Source organism: Macrobrachium rosenbergii, chromosome 49 (genome assembly GCF_040412425.1).
Source record: "Macrobrachium rosenbergii isolate ZJJX-2024 chromosome 49, ASM4041242v1, whole genome shotgun sequence".
Classification (NCBI taxonomy): domain Eukaryota; kingdom Metazoa; phylum Arthropoda; class Malacostraca; order Decapoda; family Palaemonidae; genus Macrobrachium; species Macrobrachium rosenbergii.
In genome coordinates this window covers 19,596,106-19,604,361 of record NC_089789.1, presented here as the reverse complement: position 1 = coordinate 19,604,361, position 8,256 = coordinate 19,596,106, and positions in this window count along the sequence as shown.

Below are 8,256 nucleotides of genomic sequence, written 5' to 3'. Positions count from 1 at the left end.
AAGTTAGAGCGACGTAAATAGGTCAGTCGGTTTATTTATCAAGGAACATAAGTTACCAATCGATGTTTAAGGTAAGAGGAAAACGTTGGTGATTAAACAGGTCGGTGAGTTTGCTTGATAACGAAGAGAAAGTTAGCAATAGATGTTTAAGCCTCAAGAAAAAGTCAGATATGCTATTAAACAGGCCACTCACTTTCCCTGATAAAGAAGACAGAGTTGAGAATCTTTGTATAAGTCTGAACTAGTTAGAATGATGATGTTGGCTAATTAGATCCCCTATTAAGGAGGATGGGGTCAAATACTGTTATTTGAAAGGATAAAATATATCAGCCAGTAAATTTAAAGATGAATCCGACGCCATTAAATTAAGTTTATGGCGAAATAGGAAAATAATTGATCAAATTGGTTAGTTATTTTATTTGATAAGAAAGAAAAGGTTAGTAACTTATGTTTAGCGCATAAAAAAAGCTGCAGGAGTGGTTGAATAACATCTGTTGCTTGATTTGGTGATGAAAGTTAGTAACAGAATAATCCGTTTTGTAATATGAAGAATATACCAAGACGAACATGAACACTTTAACAGGCGCAGTGCTGCAAGCAAATTAGGTAATAAAGGATCTCGCTTTCAAGTGATAGCACGCCGCCTCTAAAAAATAGACGGTTTCTGCGGGAAAAATAGAGGATAGAAAATTCCACGTTCCGGATTAGAATGGTATGAAGAAAAGATCAAACCAGTTGACCATACAGCTCGCTTCCTTTATACGTAAAAGATCCTTAAAGTGACTTGAATGAATCCATAAAAAGACTTGGATGAATCCTAAAAATGACTTCCATGAATCCTTAAAATGACCTGCTTAAATCCTTAAAAAGACTGGCATAAATCCTTTAAATTACTTTGTGCACGAATCCTTAAAATGACTTGTATGAATAATTAAAATTACTTACTTGAGTCCTTAAAATGACTTGCACGAATCCTTAAAAGACTGGCATGAATCATTAAAATGACTTGAACAAATCCTTAAAAGACTGGCATGAATCCTTAAAATGACTTTAATGAATCATTAAAATTACTTGCTTGAATCCTTAAAATGACTTGCATGAATCCTTAAAAGACTGGGATGAATCCATAAAATGAATTGCATGAATCCTTAAAAGACTGGCATGAATCATTAAAATGACTTGGTTGAATCCTTAGAATAACTAGCATGAATCCATAAAAATGACTTGCACTAATCATTAAAACAGTTGTCATGAATCCATAAAATTACTTGCATAAATTCTTAAAATGACTTGGTTGAATCCTTAAAGTAACTGGCATGAATCCACAAAAGACTTGCTTGAATCCTTAAAATAACTGTAATGAATCCATAAAATGATTGGCATAAATCCTTAAAATGACTGTCATGAATCCTTAAAATGACTTGGTTGAATCCTGAAAATAGCTGGCATCAATCCTTAAAATGACTTTGCATGAATCCTTAAAGTGACTTGTAGGAATCCTTGAAATGATTTGCATGAATCCTTACAATAACTGTCTTGAATCCATAAAATGACTTGCATGAACCCTTAAAATAACTGCCATGAATCCTTAACATGACTTGTATGAATCCTTAATAGACTGGGATGAATCTATGAAATGACTTGCATGAATCCTTAAAATGACTTTGCATGAATCCTTATAAGACTTGCATGATTCCTTAAAATGATTTGGTCGAATCCATAAAATGACTGGCACGAATCCTTAAAATCACTTGCACTAATCCTTAAAAATTACTTGCGTGAATCCTTAAAATGACTTGCATGGAGACTTAAAATAATATGGATGAAAATTTTCAATATTTGGACCAGTCCTCACAATAACTTGGAAGGATCCTTGAAATCACTTGGGAGGAACTGGGATTCCGCCGGCTGAGTGAAATTCATAGGTGTGCCTTGGTTACTGAGGAATTAAAATATTGAAAGGTATCGCGGTCAATCCTACATGGAGGTCGTACTGTACAGCCAATCGTATATGCAACGCATTACAACTGATGGTCTTCAACAGCAATAAATGTTGTCTGCGGAAATGTTACAAACTTTTGTATGTAGAATGATTACAACTATTAATCAACAGAAGTATTACATTGCACTGTCTTCAGCGTTATGACAGTATTTTTGCCTATATGATTATCAAGCTTAATTGTATGTAGGGCTACTAAAGCAGATCTCCCGTGAAAGTGTTGAATCCTGTTGTTTATGAAAATATTACAAACTGCTTTTTATCTTTTTAAAATAATAATACAGTAATTCAGTACATGACTTCATATATGTATGTATATATATATATATATATATATATATATATATATATATATATATATATATATATATGAACGATATCATATAGTCTTGACAGAAAGGCGTTATGTAATACATTTTTATCTTTAGTATGATTTGTTTTCGAGAGCCCCTAACATTCACTAATATGCTAAGCAAGCTTCCTGTGAACAGACTGTCTATGAGCGAGATGAGTGACAGTACTAAGATAATGAAAAAATATGAAAGTAATATTACAATTTGCGTTCGAGACTCGGGCTAAAGTATGCCTTATCGACACAGAAGCGCATGGACGATGGCACAATAATACTCTTTTGGTAGACCTATCTTATCACATATTGGTAAATCACAGACTGTTTCAAGATTTCCTTTAGCGCATATTCTCTTATTGCAAAACGAGACCAAGATTTGTCTTCACCGAGTAAACGAACGCAGAAATAAGTCACCAAACACAAAGCACAAAAATAAAGAGAGTGTAAAATCCCCAAAGAGGTAAACCGGACAACAGCACCGAGACGAATGTCATCTAAGAACGTGACACACAAACGAAGAGTCACAAATATTAAAACACTAAAATAATGCAAAAAGCAAAAGTAAAGCAGGATCAGAACACAAAAATATCAATTAACAGGCGCAAAACACCAAAATTAACGCGTAAAAGGACACAGATATCCAAGACCGTTCACAGCCCAAGCTACCATTTACAAACGAGCCACACAATTGGTCAACATGACAAAGTTGGCTTGCAATAATTGAGCCCTTATTTTGCTCCATGGCAGGTCTTGCCTAGCCCTGTCCATGACGTGATGCATGGGATGTCATCGTTGCTCGGTGAATCCTCCAATGAGATAATTTGATGCAAATGCAACGTCGTGTTGAGCATCGCCAAGAGAGCAGTCACTCGACCTTTTCCCCCCATGACACTTGTGGTTTGAAACACGCACACACACACTAACAAAGTGACACAGCTACAGATATCCAGGAACAAAATAGGATAGAAATGTCAAAATCGGGAAACAAAGAAAGTTGGGCAAGAAATTTCCCTAAACAATGAAAGACGGATCTGTGAACATCAAGAAACTAAGTACAAAAAGAGAGCAAAACTCTACAAAAAATGAAGAACAGAAATATCAACACCAAAAATCTCGCAAGACTGGTCAACAAATGCTCATAAACAAAACAGGACAGAAATATGAACATCAAAAAACAAGAAAGGCTGGGCAACACACGTCTAAAAACAAAAGATATGAATGTGGACTTAAAAATGCGGGTTATAAATGTGGTCATCTAACAGGTAAGGCTGGGCAACAAGTGTCCACTAAGAAAGACAGATTTATATGCATATCAAAGAAACAAGGAAGGCTGCGCAACCAGTGACCACAAACAAAGTAGGATAGAAACGTGGAGGTCAAGAAACTAAGATGGACCAACAAACGTCTATAATAGAGTGAGAGAAATATAATCTATAAACAAATTAAGGTATGCAACGAATGTCTAAAAGCAACTTGAAATTTGAACTACTGCACAAGGAAGAAAGTAAGTCAGAAGCATAATTTATACAAATTAAATATGAAGAGAAATCATATAAAATAAGAAAGTAAGGCAGAAGTATTATACACACAAAGAAGTTAGGCCAGAAACTGGAATATCAAAAAACAAAGTTTACAGAACATAATTTACACAAAGTAAGAGGAAATCACATACGCAAAACCTCAACGTGCACAACTCTGGGACGACGATATCATATCATACTACTATAAACAAGGTTAAGAAAGAAACACAACATACATCAGTGCACGATAAATCCCTAATATTCACAAACAAAGGAGGCAAAAAATACAAGAACATGTACGAACAGAGCAAGAGCGAAAACAAGAATGTCCTTAGACAAAGAAAGAGGTAATAGAAATCTCCCCAAACAAGGAAAAAGAGAAACGAGAACTTCCACAAAGTAGCAGAACATAAGAATCCGCAAGACAAAGGAAGAGGAAGAAGGAAATCCACAGACCAAGGAGGGAGAAACAGAAGCATCCGCAAACAAAGCAAGATGAAAACAAGAAAACCTACGAATAAAACTAAGAGACAAAAAGGAAACATATGCAGATAAATGAAGGAATCAAGGATGACCACAAACAACCCAACCACCTTGTTCAAACCTGTGAATGGGGTTAAACGTATGGGGTCAAACAGACGTCAAAAGGATTTGAGGGAAGGGACCACACCTCCCCCTGACCTCCCCTCTCCCCCAGAGGGAATAGAGACGAGGGACCGAGTGGCTAAAAGGCTAATAAGGGAACAATAAAAAGGACTTGGACGGTTAAACTTTGGGCAGCTGGGCACTTCTGCCCAAGGACATTTCGTGATTCAACATCATGGTGATGATGACCATCATCACACACACTCTCTCTCTCTCTCTCTCTCTCTCTCTCTCTCTCTCTCTCTCTCTCTCTCTCTCTCTCTCTCTCTCTCCTTTACACTATAACACTTGATACCACTCCTCGTAAACTCTTGAATCTTAATTTGCTGTTTCCTCATTTAACTCTGTTCGTAATAATGTTAGTAAAACGGGGCATTACTATTATTGCTACTGTACTACTGCGCTGCTTCGTATCTGCTCCCCTTTTCTTACAATACGTGACAAAATAGACAAACATGATTAAATACTGAAAAACAGAACATGAAGATAAGCTCGGATTATATATTCAGAAAATTCTTCCACCCTACGTCTCTCTCTCTCTTTCTCTCTCTCTCTCTCTCTCTCTCTCTCTCTCTCTCTCTCTCTCTCTCTCTCTCTCTCTCTCTCTCTGTTGTTTCGTAATTCCATTGACATGTCATGCCTTCATGTAACTTAGAAACTGTTTCATTATCAAACTCTTCTTCAAAGAAGAAGTTTGGAGCCCTGTTTACATTCAAGGGCTAATTTCCGTTCGTCGTCACTTACTAAACCGTCCTCTGAACGCCTTGGCTTTGACGTCATAACACCCTCTCGTGATTTTAACTTAGATCCTAAAGATGTTCAGTTTTTCATAGGGTCAAATGATTGAGGGTGAAATGGCAGTACCCCATTTCATACCATCGTTATTCATGATGGATTCACTTTTACATGGACATGTCTAAAGGGTCATTATCAGTCACAGGTTGTTTTCATATAGAAGAATGCCCACGCTAGGAAAAGGTAAAGGAATATTCTCAAGAGAAGGGGGTGCATTGCAGAGTGTATATAAAAATTAAAGAAATACACAAAAAAAAGAACAATCAAAGGTAAATATCGTTTGAGAAAATAATTAAATAATTAAAGAGCTGGAGCATGAAATGTCATGGAAATATCTATTAACGTTTCGAACATTTGCATCCACAACATTGTCAAAGAAACTGGCCCTCCACAAAACGAGTACCACCCACTAACTCAAGAAGCATAAACATTGAATACAAACAAATAATCAGCAGTATTACATTTTCAGGAATAACACTGATAGCCTTAACACGTATCGTCTACATTAGACCTTAGATCAATTTGTACAATGTTTTACAACGTATAAGTTGAACAAATTAAGGGTGCTTAATTCCAAGCTTAAAGCTTTCACAAGATATTAGAGAAGGTTCTTTTTCCCAAAATATATCGTAACAGAAGTTTACAAAGTTGTACACCGCAAAATAACACTCCTTCTGGACAACATACTTCAAGTCAATTTTGATTTGGGTAATTTCTTGTTGATCAATTCTGAAATAAGAACAAAACCTGAACGCATTTTCTATCTTAAGTAACGAGGTAAATAGTTCAGCAGCACTAATCATTTCATTTCCTACAGAGTAGTGTCGATAAACCTTGTTATCCATTCTAATACGCTGCAGGCATCGTTTCGACTGATTACTGCATACACCAGTCTTCTAAGGTCTGTTGAAAACTTCTGAGGTATTGTCTTTGGAGCAGTGATCCTTTGGAGTTATGTTCCAAACAACATTACTGAACTTACTTTGTAAATCACAAGGTCAAAAAGGTAATAATATTTATGTTATAAAGTAGTGATCTTTTTCAATGTATCTATTCTTTAATAACTTAAAGTATTGCTGTATATTAACAAATTACACTTAGTTAGTTATGAACGAATCTGTCTATTGCAATATATCCCCAAAATACACACTGGATTAAGTCAGAATGAGCGTAAGGTTCGTAATATCTAGGTTTTTAGTTTTCTGTAAAAGAAAATTATTGTGCCGGCTTTGTCTGTCCGTCCCCACTTTATTTTGTCCGCACTTTTTTCTGTCCGCACTTTTTCTGTCCGCCCTCAGATCTTAAAAACTACTGAGGCCAGAGGGCTGCAAATTGGTATGTCGGTCATCCAACCTCCAATCATCAAACATATCAAATTGCAGCCCTCTAGCCTCAATAGTTTTTATTTTATTCAAGGTTAAAGACAGTCATAATCGTGCTTCTTGCACGTTTCATGGGCCGCGGCTCATACAGCATTATACCGAGACCACCGAAAAATAGATCTATTTTCGGTGGCCTTGATTATACACTGTAGCGGCTGTACATAAAACTCTAATGCGCCGAAGAAACTTCGGCGCATTTTTTACTGGTTTCCGTTATTCTGAAGAGACGCCTAACAAAAATTAATTGAGTACCTCACTACCTTTCCCTATCGTTTCCTACATTGAGAGGTACTCAATACAGATAATAAAAAAACACGAGAATATAAAAAAAAAAAAAGTAAAAAGGAAAAATCAACCATATTCACCGGTTCTTCGTCAATAACTCTGGCCCGAATAGACCCGGAATTGCCGTCGAAATGAGATACGACGTCAGACGAAAAGAAGAAGAAGAAGAAGAAGAAGAAGAAGAAGAAGAAGAAAGAAGAAGAAGAAAGAGGAGCCGGGTCCACTCCAGGCATCTCCTCCCACAGGCAATATCGGAGCGCGAGTGACGAGCTCCATCAACATCATCATCATCGGATGACAAAGGGCAATCAATGACATGCTCATATTGCCCGTCGTCGGCTCCCCGTTTCAGCAACCGGGGGACGCTTATAATGGTCACCACATTAGCCGGCAATTAGCGCCCGGTTCCGGAGGAAATGGAGTGCGTTGGCATTAGAGGCAAACTTTGGATTGCAAACGGATGCAATTAACGCTGCCGTCTGAATAAGTCTCTCTTCAAGCGCTGGTTCTTTCGTCTTCTCTCTTTTCCTCTTCTCTTCTTGGCACTCTTTCCCATCTCCTCGTTCGTTCTCCCGGGCCCCCATCTCCCTATCCACCCTCCTACCCTGTACCTTCAATCATTATGCATCCTTTTTAACCTGCTTCTCACCCCCTTGTCTGTCGCTTCCACCCTGTCCGTCTCATCCTAATTAATTCTTTATACGCTGCTGCTCAGCAGCTGTTCAACACCTCGTACCCTGCCCTTGACCTTCTCATCCATCCTTCCTAACCTGCCCCTCATCTCCTCCTCAACAACAGGTCCTATCCTGCCCCTGCCTCATACATTCATCCTATCCTGCCCTTCATCTCCTCCTCAACCATGAATCCTACCCTGCCCCTACCGTATCCATTCATCCTACCCTGTCCCTCATCTCCTCCTCAACCATGAATCCTACCCTGCCCCCTGCCTTATCCATCCTTCCTGCCCAGTCTCTCGTCTTATTCATCTTCCCTACGCTGCACCTACACTTCTTATCCATCCATCCTATCCTGACCGACCCTTATCTTATCCTTCCGTCCCTAACCTCCACCTCCTCCTATCTCCTTCCCTTACCCTCGTTATCCACCAACTCCAATACCGCCTCTACCTTCTTTTTGCCTCTCTTCATACTTTCTCCCTAAATTTCGCCTTTCTCCGATGAATAAAAGGGTTGCCATTACCCTTTTCAGGGTGATCATTTTCCCCCTGTCTTAACAAAGGAATGGGTAGATATTACCCTTTGCAACAGGATACAACTTTCA